The sequence below is a fragment of the Vicia villosa genome, linkage group LG1, assembly GCF_029867415.1.
Source record: "Vicia villosa cultivar HV-30 ecotype Madison, WI linkage group LG1, Vvil1.0, whole genome shotgun sequence".
Classification (NCBI taxonomy): Eukaryota; Viridiplantae; Streptophyta; class Magnoliopsida; order Fabales; family Fabaceae; genus Vicia; species Vicia villosa.
The window spans coordinates 46,029,246-46,051,929 of record NC_081180.1 but is presented as its reverse complement, the minus strand read 5'-3'; the positions used below and the strand labels follow the sequence as shown (position 1 = coordinate 46,051,929).

The following is a 22,684-nucleotide window of genomic DNA, read 5'->3' as shown; positions in this document are numbered from 1 at the left end:
TAATTTATATAACCGGTTAATTTGAACACCCCTAATCTTTATAATAAACCACCAACTCATTAGTTGTTTTCTTCATCCTTTCCAATATGGTGAAAACGCGAGAAACAACATTGGGCGACAACAACTTTGACGACGATTATGAGGCCATAACTAAGATATGTTGTCTTGCCATAATCAGACTTTGGAGGATAACATCCTTAATGTCTAGCAGCACCAACAAGAGACAAATCCCACTAAGGAGAAAAAATTTGGTCCCTAACCTCTCTCTAACGAGATTTGAGGGGCCTCCATACCAAAAAGTTTCAAGTCGCCTTCACTCGCAAAATTCAAAAAAAAAAAAAAACAACCCCCATGACTTGAAATAGTTTGCTTTGTTCTACTGATGGAAAGGTGATGAAACATGAATTTTGCAGTAGACTTGCTTCTATGATATGATTTTTGAAGGTCCCACTCGCATTTCTAATTTTTATATTTGGACCTAAAAAACAATGATAAAAATATTAATAATTATGGCTAAAAAATATTAATTAGTAACTAAAAAAAAGAATTAAAAGAAAGGTTAAAAAGATAAAAAAATAGAAAAGATTAAAAGGTGATTTTAAATTTGATTTTTTTAAAATAAAAATATATTAAACTCTAAATGACCATAGGCTATAGATAAAGTAAATAAAATAGAACTCTAAACCTTGATTTGAAATGGATATTCAAATTAACTGCTTCACATCATCTTGTAAATCTCGCTTTCTTCGATTCAGTCCCTGTCTTATATAATAAAAGAGAAACAAAACACTTTTTTTTGTAATTTTGATTAAGGGTCAGTAAACGTAAAATATAATCTGATAAAATGCAATGATGCGAATGAACTGGAATCGTAAGGTAAAAATCAGGGTGCAACAGCTGAAGGTAACATTGAAGACATTCATAAGAGCATTGAATGAACCTCGGTGAAGAATCAAGCACATCCACAAGAGCATTGAATGAACTTAGGAAAGGAATCAGGCACATCCAGAAAAGCATTGAATGTACGAGAAACAAACACCAGAGATATTCAAAAAAGCATTGAATAAACTCTAGAAAGGATCATCAAAGACATTCAGAAAAGCATTTAATGAACTTTGGATAACACATCCAGAAAAGCATTGGATGGTAAGGAGCGAACATCAAAGCTATTTAGAAAAACATCGAATAAACTCAGGAACACAACAAAGGGAAATCAGGATAAAACAAGATTGAGGTAACCAAGATAAAGCATGGTCAAAAATAACCAAGATAAAACATAGTCAAAAAGGGAACCAAGATAAAGCATGGTTGGAAGGGAACAAAGATGAAACATGGTTGTAAGGGAACCAAGATGAAACATGGTTGTGAGGGAACCAAGATAAAGCATGGTTGTAATGGAACCAAGATGAAACATGGTTGTTAAGGGAACCAAGATAAAACATGATTGTAATGAATCAAGATAAAACATGGTCGTAATGAACCAAGATAAAACATGGTTGTAAAGGAACCAAGATAAAACATGGTTGTAATGAACCAAGATAAAACATGGTTGTAAGGGAACCAAGATAAAACATGGTTGTAAGCAACAAGACCTTGGAAAGTGTAAATGAGCATGAAATTTTTCTATGCATGATAATTTTTATATGCATGATATGAATGATGTATGTAACACACCCATCTATGACAACTGAGAGGGACTCTTTTGTGCAGCAGATAAGGATATCTGATTCCTCAACACATGGAACACTTCCAATAGCTCTTCTATCACACTTGTAAACTTACAATGAACTGACGATCCTCGGAGAAGGAATGATAAACTGCTTGAAGGTTCTCTTGAAGAAGATTGCCCTAGCTTGACTAATCGATGTAGAACAACTGATCATGACTTCAGCTTGAATAAATCTTGAAATGACCGCTTTACTATGCATTTGGAAACACTTGCCCCAACATGAGTCTTGAAAGAGATCTTTTGATATAACCAATATGAGAATAACTTGAACTGAGAGATAAATCTTGAACTGATTCACAACAGGATCCTTGAAATGAAATTCCCCTAATAAGATCACATACTAAGTTTTTTCAACTATTTGAAATTCCTTGATGAGGAATGTTGTTAGCAAGCAAAAATGTTTGTTCAAAACTGGTAATCTAAATGCAAAGTTCATGCAAGTTTTTGAAATCAACAGGAATGGAATTGTAAAGCAATAGAGAAAGGTGAAACATCGCATTTGAAGAGAAAGGTAAAGCAAATAGATCAAGACAAATGATTGGCACAACTTCTTAGGAGTCGGGTTAACGCTGTAGTATGCTTTCAAAATAAACCTGGCCTCAATTAGGACTTTTAAAGGTTGTAACGTGACCTGGTTCACTGATCGGAAAAATAGCAAGTGTACTATTTTTACGAAGTAGTAATAAAAGGTTAAAACCAAGTATCGTTCTCGAGGACTGCGTTGGAATATAAGTTTTATAATTATTCAATTAAATAAAAAGTCAACTGGTGTTTTTGATTGAGTTATAATTTCTAAATTTAAAATAAAAATAGCAGAAAGTAAATTTAAGCCTTTTTCACTAATATGAGTAAATGCAAAGGCAAGGTGTGTAATTTGCTCTGTAATAACCCTGAATCCTTATTTGAGATCTTTTCAACAAGTTCATGACATTCAATTACTAAATCTTTAGAGTGTTTGCCCCTAAATCCTTATTGGGCAAACCTTTGGTTTTTCATCTATAAACCTAAGTCCTTAGAGATAACAGATAAAACCAAGCTTGTTTTCTATCAAGAGTTCTTAGTGACCATAGGGTATCCCTAGTCCTAGGTGATATCTACTATGGTTCAATTTAATACAAACCTTAACAATTGCGAGCCAGCAAATTGTTAATCATAGAACAATCTTTATTGGTCCGATAAAGAAGGCATTAAAAACGGTATAAAATCGAATTGAATAACATAAACATGAAGTCGATCAAATCAGAATATCAAAGTCATTACAAACCAAATCAGGGACACCCCTAGCATTGGGGGATTTAGCTACTCATATTGTTCAAAAGAAATTCAAAAGTATCAAAGTTAAACATTACAGATAATTGGGGAATTTGTGATCTTCAATTGCTTTTGCTCATGAATGATCTCTCTTCTCCAATAATCTCATACGTTGCTCTGCTTCAGATTCAATTCCTTTGGTTGTGTAAAAGATACCGCTTCTCTTCTCAATCCTTCACTATATAATGCAAACCCTTCTTTTTAAGTCGGAAAGTACCAAAACGCCCTTCTGGATCACTTTTTGAGTGAAAATCATAAAAACATGAAAATCTGCGTAACAAGCCAACACGGGTCATGTTGGGCAACACGGGTGCCCGTGTTGGTCCTCTGGATCCCTTAAAAAACAAACTTGCGCTCAGTAGCAGCAACACGGGTCGTGTTAGGCAACACGGGTGCCCGTGTTGCACCACTACTTTTCCACTTTTTCTTCTTCCTTGCATGCCCAGCAACACGGGTCGTGTTACTCAACACGGGCGCCCGTGTTGCACCACTGATTTTATTCTTTCTTCTTTATCTTGCTCTTTACCTCCGACATTTCTTGCACTGGGTCGCGTGAAGAATCTCCTAGATCTGAAATACCATTAAACAACCAAACCAACGCATAAAATGGGAAAATAAACTCGAAAACTAACAAACGGATAAAACTTGCAAAAACAAACAAAATTACTTAAACGGATTAAAAAGACTATACTATGACATTAAGCAGTGCAAAATACCTGGATTATCATCAGGAAAGTGACAAAGACATAGTGAGAATCGTGACCGATCATTCACGGTTTCAAAAACAAAGGGTATAAGGCTCAAAATTTATTTGTACCCACCCCTTCTTCGTGATGAACTTCCATCCTACATTCAGTTAATTCAACCTATGCATTCAGGTTTTCAAGAGAACTTGGAATTTGCAGCACTTGTTTGATAATGATGATTCGGAAACCAAGGAATTTACTTCGAGATGGCGGTCACTTTTCTTTTACAACATTTTGTTGTTTAGGAATTTATTAACTTCTCTTTTTTTTTCCCGACTTTTTCTTCTAATTTCCCTAACTTTTTCCTGAACTGTTTTATTTGAGATTTACAGTCAGCGGGATGCCCCAGTTTTATTTTGCTTAAGTCTCCTTCAAAGGTTTTGACTTAGCGGGCTTTTCTTTCATTTTTTCTTTTTTTTTGAAATATAGTGACTGCCTTGCTTTAGCAATTTCGAAGAACCATCATCATCACTTTTGACTTGAGGAACGTCTCCGACACTTCTTGGATGTCTGCGAAGGAAAGCTCGTGATTGCAAACTTTATTGAAAGGTATCTTGAATGAAACTCTCGTATTTGAATGCATAGATGAATAAATTGAAAACTAACCATCCCCAGGTTAAAAAATACGGGTTTTTTCGTTTTAAAAAGAAAACTCCAACTTCAAAGGCTCGGAGGGGTTGACAAGGGATTAACTTCCTTATTTCTCCAGCGTTTGGGAATTGAAACAAGGCTTGTACATCATCAGCAAAGTTTTATTCAAAAGCACACCAACATCAATTATCGGTATCTTGTTTTCATCATCCTCCCTCCAATCCTAGCATAAACAAGCAGCTTGATAAAGAAAGCAAATAAGAGAATCATAGGCAGTGAATAAAAATAATTGAACCAAAACATGCAATGCTCATTTCATTTAAAATTAACAATAAGAAACAAACAAGTTTGAAATTAAACAGACATTACAATGGAAGGGAATGCAAACAGTAAAGAAACATGGCCTAGTGACTAATCAACAACAAGGATGAGTTGTCCTGTCTGAAACAATTTGCTTTATGAGGATCACTTGAATCTTGACTTAAGCTTCATGTGTCTTGCTTGAATTCAAATCATCAATCTCCATTCTGACTTCTATGTTATGCTTCTCTTGGTTTTCCATTCTCAATCTGACGTCAGCTCTAGTTCCGTAGCGGTGTTGAGGAAACAGCTTGACAGTCAACAACTAACTGGGAGAAAGAACAACTGGAAATAAGATCTAGGGCAACCTGGATGAATGCGAGAACTATGCAATGACATGCAATGCAAGATGTAATGCCAGATGCAAACAAGTAACCAGCAAAACCATAGTAACCAATAGAATCAGAACCCAGTCACCATCAAACAAAAATGGAACCACTCGAACAAGAACCATAGTCACCAACAATGTACCTGTAAAAATAATTGATTCCCGCCCACTCATGGGTGAATCTAAGCCAGGGTAGGTCAAAAAGCCAACAGAGTATTGAACGTAAGCGCAATCATACGATATTGCCTCGTTCCACCAAGCTTTGCATGTGGATACGTGATCAGATCAATCAGGCATACGCCTTCTGTCCGTCACGACCACTCTAGTCCTAGTTCATATGGTATCACTCATAGCCTGTGTATTGGGCCTTTAACCTCATAGTAACATCCCACCCACCAAAAAAATAGCAAATCTAGAACAATATATATACAGAACAACAGATAACCAGAATATAATAGTAAATGAAGCAATATATACAAATATACAAATAAAACATAAAGAAAGCAAACATCAAAGATAAAATAAACAATAGCTAGGACTGACACTCAGGATGGGCCTAGCAATAGGTCAATCTGTCCCCGGTGAACTCGTCTGCTGAAATAACTAGATCGAAATCATCAGATGAAATCAATAAAGTCGCCATCGATTGTTTATTTATCCCAAAAATGGGAAAGGAAAACATCGACTAAAACCTATAAGAAAAAACAAACAGAAGGTCTTACGACCCAGAGAAAAGGGTAAGGATGTCGGTTACGCTTACGCAAGGAGAAGGGGTTAGCACTCCTCACGTCCGTCGTACTCGACGGGATCCGCTCTTGTTAGTCTAAATCTATGGGTGTCTAAACTAAAGGTCTAAATTTAAACGTTAAAGGAAACACATGAAAAAGGAAGAGAAAAGAATCACGGGGAAAAGAAAGAAAATACATACAAGATTGTGCTCGTTCAAGCCCCGCGACCTAATGCCTACGTATCTCGATTAAGGAATCAGAGTAGCCGTAGTTTGGCTCAAAAGATTTTGTGTGTGTGTGATGTTAAACGTCGCATTCCACTGTTGCTCGACCTTTGGAGACTTACACAATTGTCGTGGAACGCAATTAACATGTGCTTAAAAAGAAAATAAAAGAAAATCGAACAAAACATTTTGAAAGGAAAATATATAAGATGAATATATACAAACATAAGTAGCTAAAAAAGGAAAATAAACAAGTTAACCATTTAATCAATTAATTAAAAATTGATTAAATTAATTAATCAAAATTAAGAAAAATCAATTAGTAAACTAATCGATTTTACTTAATAAAGATCAACAAATTAAACCAAGGGTTAGTACTTATTTTCACCCCTGCCATATGGGGTTGGTTTGAAAAAACCCCTGCTAAAAAAAAGTTGCAAGAATTCCCCTAACATTTGAAGATTCTCTCGTTTTAAACCTTGTAAAAAATTTGTTTTTAAAACCAACTTTGCCATTTGAAGATCTAGTCATTTTAAACCCTATAATCTGGTAGATTATTTCATTTTAAACTCTCTAGAATATGACGGGCAAGGTTGGTTTTACCAAAAAAAAAATTACAAGGTTCAAAATGATAGAGTCCTTCAAGTGGCAAGGTTGGTTTTAACAGTAAAAATTTTACAAGGTTTAAAGCGAGAGAATCTTCAATTGTTAGGGGAATTCTTGCAGTTTTTTTTTACCGAGGGTTTTTCAAACTAACCCCATATGGTAGGGGTGAAAATAGGTATTAACCCTTAAATCAATATTTAATTAATTGATTAAAAGGTTAAAATGTGTAAAATAAAACCAAATAAGAGAACTAAAAGGCTAATGAAAACTTTTTGGATTTTTAATATGAAAATAAAAAAATAAAGTCTAATTTAAAGAAAACATGTTTTTGTGTTTTTGATATGAAAATAAAAATATTAAAACAATCAATAAAAAAAACAAACAAATAGAAAACTAAGATATGAATATAAAATGGGGGTCTAAACAGAAACAGGTGCTGGGCCCAATTGGTAAAGAAAGCCTAAACTTAAAAACAAGCAAAAGAGAGGGTGAGCTCAGCGCAAGGGTGTAGAAAGAAAACGGACCGGGCTGCTATAAACATTTGGCCCACACAACAATTACAAACAAAAACCCCAGAACAAAAGGAGAAAAACGGCGGCTCCTCCTCTTCTCTGCTTCGTTTTCACTCTACATCATTCTCACTCTCGAACTCTTCTAAATCTCAGCATGACTTCCTCTGTCTCTCACGCGATTCACACTCAAATTGCTCTCATCTTCTTCATATCTCACGCTACAACAACAACACCTCTCTTCATCTCTTACGGCTTCCTCTCAATTTTGCTCAACTCTCTTACTCTCTGCAATATTCACGATTCTCTCAACATAATTCCCTAACCTCACATCTCAACAAAATACTCTTTGTTTCTATGTTCACGATTTCAAAAATAAAACACTTCCTCAACTCTCGCGGTCTCTCTAAACCTCTCCATTTCGGTTTACATCAATAATAAACAATAGAAGTAATCTCGGAGAAAATCCGGTTAACAGCGGCAACACAGTAACAACAACATGATATATCAACAACGATATAGCAAGCAAGCAAAGCCACAATAATCAACCACTGTAAAGAGTGAATATAGAACCTGGATTTTCAATTTGATGAAGATAAAAGATAGAAAACCAAATAGGAGATAATAATCTTCTTAAACTCCTTCTGTGCGAATAGTGATGGTACGACGATGTAATTTCGATTTGTGAACGCGATTTGTGGTGTTGTGGTTTGTTGTACTCTGCGTGTGGACAGGTTGTTGCAAGTCTTTGATGAGATTATCGTTGTAGCGTATTGAAGAGTAATTCAATATTCAGAAGATGTTCATCAGAAGTTCTGAGTACCAGAGTATCAGAAGTTCTGATGTGGGCTGATCTTGTATTGACCAGAAGATATTATCTGGGTCCCATTAGCTTAGCTGTTTAGTAGTAAGGGTACTGTGGCAAGATTTTCTTTTCTTATAAATAGCCTTGTAATAGCTATCATTAATAGTAGAATACAACATTTATTCTCTCATCTCTTTTGCGCCGTTATTCTTTTATTCTCTTTGTCATCATCTTTATTCATTGTACACCAACAATTGGTATCTAGAGCTCCGGTTCCAAACACAGGGAAACACGAGTAAACGTGAGTTTGTGTGACTGTGTGATTGATTTTGTTTCTGGGAAACAAAGTTGTGTTAAATTACATTTTTCTTGGTTGTTTGTGGGTTAGGAAACACTGTGTGAGTGTGAGTGAAATCTGTTTTTGTCTGCACAAGTCTAAAGATGAGTGGAAGCAACTTGAATACCAAACTTCCAGTTCTTGATGGTAAAAACTGGAATAGATGGATGATTCAAATGCGTGTATTATTTGGTGCTCAAGATGTTCTAGATCTTGTCACTAGAGGATATGTTCCGGTTGCAGCGGATGCAACGGAAGAACAAAGAGAAGCGCAGAGGGAAACGAACAAGAGAGATCAAAAGGCGTTGTTCTTCATCCATTAGTGTGTGGATGTGAATGTGTTTGAGAAGATTTCTGATGCTATGACGTCTAAGGAGGCGTGGGATATATTGGTTAGGTGTTACGGTGGTGACATATCAGTAAAGAAGGTGAAGCTTCAATCCCTGAGAAAGCAATATGAAAATCTCAACATGAAGAACAATGAGAAAATTTCTGAGTATATCTCTAGAGTGATTGTGATCACTAATGAGATGAAGGCTTGTGGAGAAACTCTTTCTGAACAAGTAATCATAGAGAAGATATTGAGGTCTCTTACTCCTCAATTTGATTATATTGTTGTATCTATTGAACATTCTAAAGATCTGGAAACCATGAGAATAGAAGAGTTGCAAAGCAGTTTAGAAGCACAAGAGTTGCGTCTGACTGAGAGAACTTCTGAGAGAGAAGTTGAGCAAGCTCTGAAGGCTTCTTTTGTCAAGAAGGACCAGAAGCATAGACGTGGTGATAGATTCCAGAAGGAAGCCTCAACTTCTGATGAGAAGAGATATCAGAAGGGAAAGGATAAGAAGAAAGTTCAATGTTACTGTTGCAAACAGTTTGGCCATTTTTCTAGAGACTGTTTGGCAAACAAAGGAAGGAAATCAGAAGAAGCAAATATATCTAGAGGTGATTCTGATGACGAACCTGTCTATTGATGGCTTTAGAGTCTAACGAAAGATGTTTGTGAGAGTGGTGGTATATGGACACTGGGTGTTCAAATCACTTGACTGGAAACAAACAATGGCTGATAGACTTTGACTCTGAAAGGAGGACAAACATCAGATGTGCGGATGATAAGTACCTTATTGCAGAAGGTATGGGAAATGTCAAAGTCAAGGTGAAGAATGGAAAGACTGTTCTGATCAAGGATGTTTGGTATGTTCCTGGAATCAAAAGCAATCTGATGAGTGTAGGTCAACTCATTGAGAAAGGTTTCTCAGTTGTTATGAAGAACAATCTCTTGAAGTTGTATGATTCCAATCAGAAGTTGATTATGCAATCTGAACAGGGAAGCAACAGAACATTCAAGGTGAATGTAGAAACAGCTGAAACAAAGTGTCTGAGTGCTGAAGGCTCAAAAGGTGATAGTAAGCTGTGGCATAAGAGGTTGGGGCACTTGAACTATAGAAGCCTGGGGCATCTAAGTTCTAAGAAGCTTGTACATGGCATTCCAAAGATTGTGAAGCCTGAGATGTCATGTGAGGTATGCATGAAAGGCAAACAACCCAGGTTGCCATTTGTATCAGAAGTTGCTCCAAGAGCAAAGCATGCTCTGGGAGTAGTGCACTCTGATGTGTGTGGACCATTTCCAGAACCTTCACTTGGAGGAAATAGGTATTTTGTGTCTTTTGTGGATGAGTTCACAAGAATGACGTGGGTAACACTTATCAAGTTTAAGACTGAGGTGTTCACAGAATTCCAGAAGTTCAAGGTGAAGATAAAGATTCTCAGAACGGATGGTGGAGGTGAGTATAACTCTACAGAATTCCAGAAGTTCTGTGGTGTTAATGGAATTGAGCATGAGGTTAGTGCTCCTTATACTCCCCAACACAATGGTCTTGCTGAACATAGAAACCGTATTTGCTTGATATGACGAGAAGTATGCTAAAAGAGAAGAAGCTTCCTCACAATCTCTGGGGAGAAGCTGTTGCTACTACAGCATATGTGCTCAACAGGTGTCCAACAAAGAGGCTGAAGGAAATTGGTCCTTTAGAGAAGTGGACTGGAGAGAAGCAGAGTGTTAGATCTGAAGGTTTTTGGTTTTGTGTGTTACAAACACGTTCCAGAAGCTAGAAGGAAGAAACTGGATGATAGAAGCAAAGTGATGTTATTGGTGGGGTACCACAGTACAGGTGCATACAAGCTCTATTGTTCAGAAACTAATAGAGTTGAAGTCAGCAGAGACGTCATTGTGAAGGAATCAGAAGTTTGGGACTGGAGAGAGTCTCAACCAACTTTTGATGTAGAGATAACTTTTGAAGAAAAGTTAGAGTCAGAAGATGAAGAACCTTCTGAAGACAAGTCAGAAGATGAAGAATCTTCTGAAGATGAGTCAGATGGTGAATCTGATTCTGATCCAGATCCTGATGATGACCCAGAATCTGGTGGTAGTCATGATTCTGTAAGGGAAAACTCTGAAGACGTAGAGTTTGGAGGACAAGCTTCTGAAGATGATCATGAAGGTGGAGACTCTAGAGGTGGTGACTCTGGAGTAGTTGACTCTGGAGTAGCTCAACGGCCACAAAGAGTCAGAACAATACCTAGAAGGTTTGCAGATTTTGACATGTTGCAAGACACAGAAGTTGACTCAGAAAGAGATGTCATTCAGTGTGCCATGTTAGTAGATTCTGAACCAGTGAGTATTGAAGAAGCGCTCAAGAAGAAGGTCTGACTGAATGCCATGAAAGAAGAACTTGAGGCTATAGAAAGAAACAAGACTTGGAAGCTGACAGAACTTCCAAAGAAGAAGAAAGCCATCAGCATTAGATGGGTTTTCAAGGTAAAGCTGAAGCCAGATGGATCAGTTGGTAAACACAAAGCGAGGCTAGTGGCTAGAGGTTTTCTTCAGAAACCTGGACTAGATTACTTTGAGGTGTTTGCTCCTGTAGCTAGACATGAAACAATCAGACTGGTAATTGCGTTAGCTGCAAACAGAGGTTGGTCCTTGATGCATCTGGATGTAAAGTCTGCATTTCTGAACGGTCCATTACAAGAGGAGGTATATGTGTCACAACCCCCTGGCTTTATGAAAAAGAATAAGGAAGGGATGGTGTACAAATTACATTAAGCTCTGTATGGATTAAAGCAAGCACCCAGAGCTTGGAATTTGAAAATTGATTCATTTTTCAAGAAGCAAGGGTTTCAGAAGTGTGAGATGGAATATGGAGTTTATGTGCAACATTCCAGAAGCAATATGATTCTGTTGTGTCTTTATGTTGATGACATATTGCTTACGGAGAGTTGTCCAGAAGATTTGATGAAGTTCAAGAAGGTGCTGATGAATGAGTTTGAGATTACAGACCTTGGGAAAATGTCATATTTTTTAGGGATGGAGATTTTGTACTCAGAAGATGGTATCATTCTGCATCAGCTGAAGTATGAGTTAGAACTTCTGAAGAAATTCAAGCTGGAGAATTGCAAAGCTGCTGTTACACCATCAGAAACGAATCAGTAGTTGGACTCTGATTCTGAAGGTGAAGATGTTGATGCTACGATATTCAAACAGCTGGTTGGTTCTCTAAGGTATTTGTGTAATACAAGGCCTGATATATGCTATGTAGTTGGATTAGTGAGTAGGTTCATGAGTAAACCTAAGTGGTCCCATTACCAAGCTGCTGTCAGAGTCTTGAGATATGTCAAGGGAACTCTGAAGTATGGCATATTGTTTCCTTCTGGGAGAAAGGAAGAATCAGAATTATTGAGTTATTCTGATTCTGATTGGTGTGGAGACAGAGTTGATAGAAGGAGTACTCTTGGATATTTGTTCATGTTTCTGGGAGGTCCTATTTCTTGGAGTTCCAAGAAACAACCTGTTGTTGCTCTATCAACCTTTGAAGCTGAGTACATCGCAGGCGCTGTAGCTGCATGTCAAGCTGTGTGGCTTCTGAACTTATTAGAAGATCTGAAGATTAAAGTGAAGAAGCCTCTGAAGCTGATGATTGATAACAAGTCTGCAATCAATCTTGCCAAGAATCCGGTGTTACACGGAAGAAGCAAGCATATTGAGACTAAGTATCATTTCTTGAGAAGCCAAGTCCAGAATGGAACATTAGAAGTTGTGCACTGCAGCACCCAGAAGCAGATGGCTGGTGTTCTGATGAAGGCGATCAAGACGGATCAATTTCTGCTCTTAAGGAATGGAATTGGCGTTATCAGCTTTGAGTGAAGAATATGAATTAAGGGATGGTATTGAAGAGTAATTCAATATTCAGAAGATGTTCATCAGAAGTTCTGAGTACCAGAGTATCAGAAGTTCTGATGTGGGCTGATCTTCTGATGGTTACTCAGAAGATAGTATTGACCAGAAGATGTTATCTAGGTCCCATTAGCTTAGCTGTTTAGTAGTAAGGGTACTTTAGTATTTTGTAGTACTGTACTGTTTGTACCTTAGACTTATTCACTAAGTTTACTGTTTTAGGGCTTATGTGGCAAGATTTTCTTTTCTTATAAATAGCCTTGTAATAGCTATCATTAATAGTAGAATACAACATTTATTCTCTCATCTCTTTTGCGTCGTTATTCTTTTATTCTCTTTGTCATCATCTTTATTCATTGTACACCAACAATGGAGTTGAATTGATGATATTTATCTTACTGCGGATTCATGAAGTTGATGTTTGTGAGCTGCGATGCGGAATCAGTTCGAAGTTGTATTGTGATGACGATGAGTATCAAGTTAAAGAAGCTTAAGGCGTGAGTTTATGCGATGAAGGTGTTAATCTGAGTAAGATGAAGTAAATTTCGGATTCAGATTCATTGATTGTGAAGCTGTGATGAAGGATAAATGTGGATCTGATTGTGAATTTTGTTTGGAACTAGTTGGTAATTTGCAGATTGTGGAAGATTTTTTATCAAAATTTGGAGGAGACTCCTGGTGAAATTTTAGCAGCATAACGATACATTTTTCTCCTCCTCCTTTTTTGTTGAATAAGCAAGTTATTTATAGCCAAAGGAAACTGAAAATTGAGATCAAAATGGTGGGAAAATCTGTTAAGGTTGAGTGAATTTGCGGGATCCCAGGTGGCGATCCGTGTGAACTTTTGTGAGAGGTGATGTGAGCCCTTGACAATTTTTGAATGGAGGGTGTCATACCCCAAAATTTGCCCATAATATTATCAGATATTTTGATTCACCTGATGATCGCACTGAATCGCACTATGTTTCTGGCTCGAATATCACATGTTTTCCTTAGTTTTTATTATCATTTTCTCGTATTATTCTTGTATTTCCTTTGTTTTCAGGATTCTTGACCTTTCGGAGCCTTTAGTGAAGAAACGAGCCCAAACGCCAAGAAAATAGGGTTTTTCAAGAAGATTTCTACTTATGGCGTTCAACATCGCGCCGACCATAGGGGACGCGATGACGTGGCACACTCCATGATGAGCCAACTGCCATGATCACACGATCCTGTCCATTACTGACCACCGCGCCCGCGGTGAGGCTGCCGCGCCCGCGGCCTTCACAAAGTGGTTCCCGCTCAGAAGGAGTTGAGGGGCATTCCTGTCCTTACGCACTTCTAGAATCCATTATATATAGTTTTTCATTTTCATTTTCGTTTTCTATCCAAGCTTAGTACAAACTTAAGCCATATACTATCAGTTTCTGTAAAGTAGTAACCTCTTCACATCGGGGAGTTACTATAGTGTAGATTGAGTTGTAATCGAGTCTTGGAGCACTTTGGTTGAAGTTTATCATACCAGCCTTCACTTTGTATCAGATTCAAACCTTCGATCGGAGTAAGGTTTCAATTTAATTGCTTTATTTATCTTCTTGCTCTTACCATAGTCTACATGTTTTATAGACTCTAAATGCTCTTACCATATTCTACATGTTTTATAGAGTCTAAATGCTCTTACCATAGTCTACACGATTTATAGACTCACACCCTTTTAATAACTTGCACTTATCATAGTCTACATGTGTTATAGACTCGCACTTATTATGTCTGGCTAAATTATAAAGGTTTGAATGTAATGATTGTCATCATGATTGTGTTCCAATCATCATGCCAGTGAAAATACTCTGGGGATGTTTTGCTTTTAACTTAAGTCAATCTGTGTTTAAATATTTATTGGGTAAGATCGAAAGTCGTCCATATCAAAAATATGACTTGATTATTATCTAACCAAACAAAAGAAGCGAAAGCGATTTGGTTGGTTAAATAGGAATCATTAACTCTTTTTAGAAAACGATTTTGAAACTATTTTCGGACGCGTTTGTAGGTTTGAAATCCGACTCTTGGTCAAAAGCCAAGAGTCTCTTTAAGTTAATCTTTCCAAGTCAAAATTACTTTTCTGTTAAGCCAAAACTATCAATTTCTTAAAAATAGGTTTACCTCTTTAACGCGGAAGGCACCCTTTATATGTGACAATAAAGGAAGTTAAATTAAAGAGTAAATTCGGTTCTTTAGTAGCCAAAAGCTACAAGTTCCTGTTAAATTGATTCTTTGCTACGAATAGAAAATACTGCCCCATGAGTCGTTTCATTTATGCATGTTTGGATCATAGTCTGATTTCATGATTTACATTCCAACCTGTCGCTTAAAACTGTTATTCACTTCACTCACTTACCTTGTTGCACTGCACTGACAACAATATTCTTGTTCACCTTAGATAAGCACCTTAGCAATAAAGTTGATAGATTGACGATTGGTCTCTGTGGTTCGATAATCTTATATATTACTTCAATAGGTTGTGCACTTGCAGTTCTATATTTAGGCTATACGTTACAGACCCATCACTCGACTTTCAAATGCTCAAGATAGTACAAGAATTGGGCACACATACCTGACACCTAAGCAATAAACAACAAGCCATAACTAGGGTTTTGCTCCTCTCAAAGTAAAAATAAGGTTCTAACACCTCAAGTGGACTTCATGGTCTCTCATATGCTTCAAAGGATCTTCATGCCAAGTTTCAAGTTCTGATTCATAAGATTGCTCAATCAAGTTCTCAAATGATCAATAGTCGACTAGTTTGACCTAAAAGTCAATTATGGTCAAATCACAGTCAAAACTCCTGATTTTTGGTCAACATCAACATTTTGAAGTTACAATCATCATTTGATTAAGGGTTGGTCATTATACATCAAGGAAAGCTCAAAAATCATCAAAACTTGGAATTGCTAAATTAGAGTTTCTAGGAGAAAGTTAACCCAACTTTGACTGATCATATCTCTCTCATACTTTATCATTAATTCCCCAACCAAAGCTCACCTTGAAGGAAATTCAATTCTATACAACTTTGATGTTGGTCCCAAAGTCCAGAAATGCACCATTTGAGAGATACAAGCCAAAACATTACAGGTCCTTCTAGAAGGTCGCAAAAAGCTGTTTTTTGTCAGGAGCTATATCATCAAGATAAAATCCTCAAATGTAAAATGTGTTCCAAAGTGGCTTGTAGACGATATCTTGAGATTTCCAAAAAGTCCTAGAATATCTCCATACCATAAAAAATGAGAGAGATATGCTTGGCACAAGTTGGTCGATTTTTGAGAATTGCATAAAACCCTAATGGGTGAATTTCATATTTTTGAATAATGGGCCTATGATATTGCACTTCCCACGTGATATTGGGTCCATAAGGAGCCCGTGAATCAATTTCCAATTTTTTAATGGTTTTATCTTATTTTATTTACCTAAAATCAAATTAAATCAAAACAAATCATGATTAAATGGAATAAGATTATATAATACATCCAATTAATCCAATATCAATCTTTTTGAATCAAAGATATGTGGAAAATGATTGCAAATAGATTGGACTCAAGATAATCATAAGGGGACGAAGATTGGAGGTGAAGAGAAAGAATAATAGGGTTTTCAAAGGGTGCAAAAAAGTCAAAAGAATTAGGGCAAGCTTGTTTCCTTCGTTCAGAGCAATCCCGAGGCAAGTAGAGTTATCATTCCACTTTTGAGCCATCACAAGGTAAGTCCAAGTATTGGTAAGCCTTAAGCACGCGTGAGATCTATGTATCACCATTAACAACTTCATGCATATTTTCCATCTCTCATATTTTGCTTTTTGTCGTGTTTTAATGTGAGCTAATGATATGGTTGAGTCTCTGGTATTATTTAGGACAGGATGATACCCTTACTTCGAAGTTCTAACGGGGATGACGTGAGGCACCATGTTAGGGCAAAAGGAAAGAAAACTTTCGGATTCCATGATACGCTTCGCTTCAGACCAAACCAAGGTCACCAATGGACTCAGGAGGTCTGATTTAGGGGGATAGGGTTGTTCTTTTCCAGTTATTCATGTTGTTTTGCAGGTTCGAAGAATGCAGAAATAAACATGGAGAAGCCAGGGAAAATCCGCAGGAAATTGCGTGGGAAATTCTGCAACAGAATCCGCTGGTACACAGGTAGGAGATGATGAATAGTAGCGTAGAAAGCTTGACCACGCGTGGATGGTTTTCATTCGCCAGTCAGCCCTTCTACACCTCTCTCTCCCACGCGCGTTATTTTCATTGGTTGGTCAACAAATCCAACCACTCTCTCTCTTCCTGATTCGTAAGTACGCCACCTTAGGGGCCCACGCGTGTTACTTTGACTTTTCCGTTGGGTAACGATTTTCTTATTTATTATTTGATGCCCATTATAGTTACAACAAAGCAGAATAGAACAGAAGGATGTGGAAAGAGACTGGTCACTAACAAGACCTGGGTTCGATACCCAGTGTCTCTCAATATTTTTTGATCAATTTTCTTGCATAGGCATACTCACAGGTTCCACGCAGCTTCCTCACAAAGGACCATCATACGCCCTCGCTCTCCACCATGGGATTCCCTCTAGCGCAAATCTGGAGGGCCTGAAAACGACACTCCATGGTGCACTCTCACGGACCTTCCACACAGGATCAAACGCTGCACGTTAGACCTCCTCTCCTTTTGGGCCTAATCTTTTATGGTTTACACACTTCTTTCACTTTGCTATACCCCCAAGTCCAATTTATTTTTTATCTTTATTTCCTTTTAATATTTTATTAACCTATTTAAAATTTTATTATTAAAATTAACCAAATAAAAATCACAAAAGATAAAATTAGTTAGGATTAAGTTAAGTCACCTAGTTTTTATTTTTTAAGTTTATTAATTAATTATTTAATGTAGTTAGTAATTAGGTTAATTAGTTAATTTAAATTAATTATTAATAAGTAATTAACTTAGTAAGTGAGTAATTAAATTTAAATTCTTCCTTTAATTAAGAATCATTAAAATTAGAATTTCTAGTTATTTTAAAAATCAAACTTTTTTTCACTAACTATGGTTTTCTCCCGATTTCTCTTCTCATCCCATGTTCTATGATTGTCGCACATGTTTTAAATTATGTTATTTAATTATTTAATTGTTATTTATCTATTTAAATATTAGAAATCAATGTATAGGTCGCATGGGTATTTTTGTAATATTTTAGAATTAATTTTCGTTTTTACCTTCCCGCACTTTACTTTCCGCACTTCCCCCATTTTTGGTCATGTATCCCCCATCCCGAAGCCTTGTAATAGCGTAGGACATTTACGTTTCCGCACTTTATTTTTCTGCATGATATTAACTGCGTGGTTAGTAAATAGGGAGTGACAATAATTAAATCGAATGTAGTTCACCTTATACAAGATAAAATATTCGAATTGGATCACATGATTGTTGCACCCACACACCTTTAAGGTAATCCCTCTTATTGCTGCCTTTCGATTAAAAATAGTCTAGTCCCTTGGATACGAGGATGCCTTAGCAAATGTTGCCCTCAGTTCATTATCATCATCAAAGATCATAAGTCCCTTCAATGTTGCCTACAAATGTATATGATCTTGTCCCTCGAGGTTGCCTACAATAAGATGATGACCGTCCCTTTCGATTGCTAAGGTATCCTTACTGGTTGCCTACAAATGACTATTCACATCCTTTCCTAAGACTTCCTGCCCTTCTTATGGTATGGATAGACTTATGGCAAACGATGACCCTCGATGACCCGATCACATCCAATGAAAAGACTACCCACCCTCTTTATGGTATGGATAACCCTTTCAAACGAAAGACTCAAAGAACAAGAAAGATCCACTCTTAGGGTAGGTGCTTTTAATTGCTTACTCAACATTCAAATCAAATTCAAAAATGCTTTTCACACCTCTTTTCAAAATACTTCGAAAAGGCTACACTTATTTACAAGTTAAAGTCCTTATTCAAAAATCTTTTCTAAATACACACGACACTTTTCAAACATTTCAAACAAACAAAGTGAGCTAAGCAATTAAGAGCTCATGGATACAAAGGGTGCTTACACCTTCCCTTTGTATAACCTACCCCCCGAACTCAAAATCTTTCAAAAAGGTCTTTCCTGTTCTTTTAGCCTCTCCTATTGGATAAAATAAAAGTCGGTGGCGACTCTTGCTATCCGCAACATTTCTTTAAAGTCAATTCTCCCACCGTATTACAGAGAGTTTAGATTGAAGATTTGGATGAAATAGTTTGCTTTGTTCTACTGATGGAAAGGTGATGAAATGTGATTTTTGAAGGTCCCACTTGCATTTCTAATTTTTATATTTGGACCTAAAAAACAATTAAAAAATACTAATAATAATGGCCAAAAAATATTAATTAGTAACTAAAAAAATGAATTAAAAGAAAGGTTAAAAAGATAAAAAAATAGAAAAAATTAAAAGGTGATTTTAAATTTGATTTTTTTTAAAATAAAAATATATTAAACTTTAAATGACCATAGGCTATAGATAAAGTAAAGAAAATATAACTCTAAACCTTTATTTGAAATGGACTTGAAACATTGATATTCAAATCAACTGCTTCACATCATCTCGCAAATCTCACTTTCTTCGATTCAGTCCCTGTCTTATATTATAAAAGAGAAATAAAACACATTTTTTTGTAATTTTGATTAAGGGTTAGTAAACGTAAAATATAATCTGATAAAATGCAATGATGCGAATGAACTGGAATTGTAGGGTAAAAATCAGGGTGCAACAACTGAAGGTAACACCGAAGACATTCAGAAGAGCATTGAATGAACCTCGGAGAAGAATCAAGCACATCCAGAAGAGAATTGAATGAACTTGGGAAAGGAATCAGGTACATCCAGAAAAGCATTGAATGTACGAGAAACAATCATCAGAGATATTCAGAAAAACATTGAATAAACTCTGGAGAGGATCATCAAACACATTCAGAAAAGCATTGAATGAACTTTGGATAACATATCCAGAAAAGCATTGGATGGTAAGGAGCGAACATCTAAGCTATTCAAAAAAGCATCGAATAAACTCAGGAACACAACAAAGAGTAATCAGGATAAAACAAGATTGAGGTAACCAAGAGGTGTGAGTTGTGTGGCACAAATACCACCTATTGGTCAAGTGACTCCTAACACAAGGGTGTGAGTTGTGTGGGTTTGAAAAACCATTTTCAAAACAAATATTTTTTTTTTGCAAAATCAAAGTTTAAAACTCTTTTATATAACAAATAGAGTAAAAGCAGTAGAAATAGGAAAATAGAAATTGATCACAAATAAATAACTAGAAAGTAAAGAGTTGAGGGATGAGAGAAAACACTAAAGAATTATAGAGGTTCGGTCTAATGAAGTGACCTATTTCTCTCCCCAATAATTCCTTCTTGAGAGTTTCCACTACGATGAGAGCTTTAGATAGGATTTTCCTACGAACCACCATATACAAGGATTAGAGTATTTCAATGGTTTGATTCCCAACAAACATGAAGTTTTTTTGGATCTATGTGCTTGTAGGTGATGAAGATCTGCATCAGAGGTTTTGATGAAGGCAACACATAGAAATAGCTTTTAACCCTGATGATGATAATATAACCAAAGCATCTTATGGACTTAAGATCAAGTGCCTATATAATCAGAAACCATCTAGCAAAAGTCTTGAAGCTCTTTGGAGAAAGGTGTGAAAGCTCGTCAGATTATGCATGTCAGTCTGTCTTAGTGAACCAAGTATTGTAAAAGTAAGGTAGTAGCTTAAGAGTACTAAGGCAACTATCTCTCTCCCTATTTATCTCTCTCTCTCTCTCTCTCTCTCTCTCTCTCTCTCTCTCACACACACACACACACACACACACATTCTATTGGTTCGGTTCATCGGTTTGATGATTCATAAAAACTAAAACTAAGAACCGAACTAAACCACATCGATTTTTATTGATTTGGTTCGGTTTTAGGTTCGATTTTAGAACCGAACAAAAAACATTCGGTTTCATTTCGGTTTGATTTAGATTATCGATTTAATTGGTTTTTTCCTGATTTGCTTACACCCCTAATTATATGAATATATTTTATTGGATTGTGATTGTACCGACAATTTTATATGTGAAGTCATATTATATTAGTGGTGTTTATGATAAGGCATGCTAAAATATCTTAGGTTATGTTTATATTATAGTATGGTGATGTTAATAATGTCAAAAACATAGTAAAATAAGTTTTTTAAGAAAAAAATATCTAACTACAATTTTTTTAAAAAAGATAAAACTATATTCATATCGAACATTTTAATATACCTAGTACTTAAATTGAAAGTTTTGTCGAATTTTTTAAATATTTGATACACTTCTCTACTGAACTTATGAAAACTGCCGTAGAAATATATCTAAACAATAAGTTTATATCATATATTTTTTTTAAAAATATGATATAAACAATTAATATTGATACCAACATTTTTGTAGTTCCGTTAAAATTTCATAAATTAGCTAAAAAAACATTTTAAAGAAAAAAGTTTGATAAAATTCAAAATTGATGGATAAATAAGGTTTTTTTTATTTCTTTTTGTAAAAGTTCAATATTTTGAATCAACTATCCGAGCAAACACCAATTAGTTAAAAATATAAAATCAAAATAGATTTTATTGATTTAAAGATATCATATTAAAATCAAAATAGATTTTACTGATTTAAATGCCGAGATTAATATTGAGAGTGGATAAATAGATGAGCTGTCGGGCCCATGAAATATACCGATCCAACTGGCATTCTCTTGTTTATATCCAACCCAAATTGATAAAGCCCTATTGTGTAACTATAAATAATCCCCAAGTTCGTTCTATATATTAAATTAAGCCCTAATGTTTTGTTCATTTATAGTCACTTCGTCTTTGCGTTCGGTTTTGGGATGAACTATTTGCCAAGTTCTTCAGGAAATTTACTTTTCTATCTGGGTTTTAATGGAAAAAGTGTTAGATCGAATAATCTTTTCGGCTGAATTTCAATTTATGTTTTTTTTTTTATGGAAACCATAAATTGTTGAGATTGATTTTATAGAAGCTATTTGAATTATTATAATGTAGAGGGAAAAGAAAAGCGAAGTGATGATAGAAATTCATATGTCTGCCAATCCGCTGATATTCTTTGATGTTATTCATGAATCCCGACAGGTTCCGATCGCTTTCATATCTCCCTCTCTTTCTTGATTTCTTGAGTTTTTGTTGAATCAAATTTTATGGTTTTTGAATTGTAATGAGAATTGGGCAGATGATGAATCTGAAATTGTGTAAATGGGTAATTTGCATCTGAATTTCATTGATGTTAATATCACCTTGGAGAACCGATGCCCTAAATTCTATCGATTTTTATTTTTGTACGTTTGTTTCTGTGTTTTGTTCTCTGTTTTTTGGATCCTAAAATGACCTTAGAATGGGCCATTGCTACATGGATGGATCACTCGAGTTGCAATAGAATGATATTATTGTCCCTTAATTGGCATTAATGACATTGTCATAGTTGGATTTAGAGAGTAGGAAATAAGAAATGTTGGTTGTGATTGCAAGAGTTCAAAGAATCCTGACCCGAATAACATAAATTTCTAGTTTAAGTAGTTTTGGGATGTGATTAAAGCGTACTTTCACATCCTGACCCGAATAATACTTTAATTGTGGGAAAAAGTTGGCATACGAGATGTTCACTTGTTGCATATGCAGTCCGCGAACCATATTTTAACCGTGGAATGATATTTTAATTGTGGGAAAAATTTGGCATACGAGATGTTCACTTGTCGCATATTGATACTTTAAATGTGGGAAAAAGTTGGCATACGAGATGTTCACTTGTTGCATATGCAGTCCGCGAACGATATTTTAACCGTGGAATGATATTTTAATTGTGGGAAAAATTTGGCATACGAGATGTTCACTTGTCGCATATTGATACTTTAAATGTGGGAAAAAGTTGGAAGAGTAGATGTTAACTTGTCGCATATGCTGTACGCGAATGATACTTTAACTGTGGATTGATGTTTTGATTGTGGGAAAAAGTTGGCATACGAGATGTTCACTTGTCGCATATGCTGTACGCCAGTGATACTTCAATTGTGGAATGATACTTTAATTGTGGGAAAAAGTTGGCAGCAGAGATG

At 35.9% G+C, this 22,684-nt stretch overlaps 2 non-coding genes across 2 annotated transcripts; both read left to right on the top strand.

The window, feature by feature from the left end:
* The first annotated feature begins 21,633 nt into the window (after positions 1-21,633).
* LOC131645547 (small nucleolar RNA snoR14) lies at positions 21,634-21,718 on the top strand. The gene has a single exon (XR_009297155.1). It is a non-coding gene; the product is annotated as a small nucleolar RNA snoR14 (small nucleolar RNA).
* Positions 21,719-21,795: 77 nt separating this feature from the next.
* On the top strand, positions 21,796-21,889 carry LOC131645494 (small nucleolar RNA Z101). The gene has a single exon (XR_009297111.1). It is a non-coding gene; the product is annotated as a small nucleolar RNA Z101 (small nucleolar RNA).
* Positions 21,890-22,684: the final 795 nt, after the last annotated feature.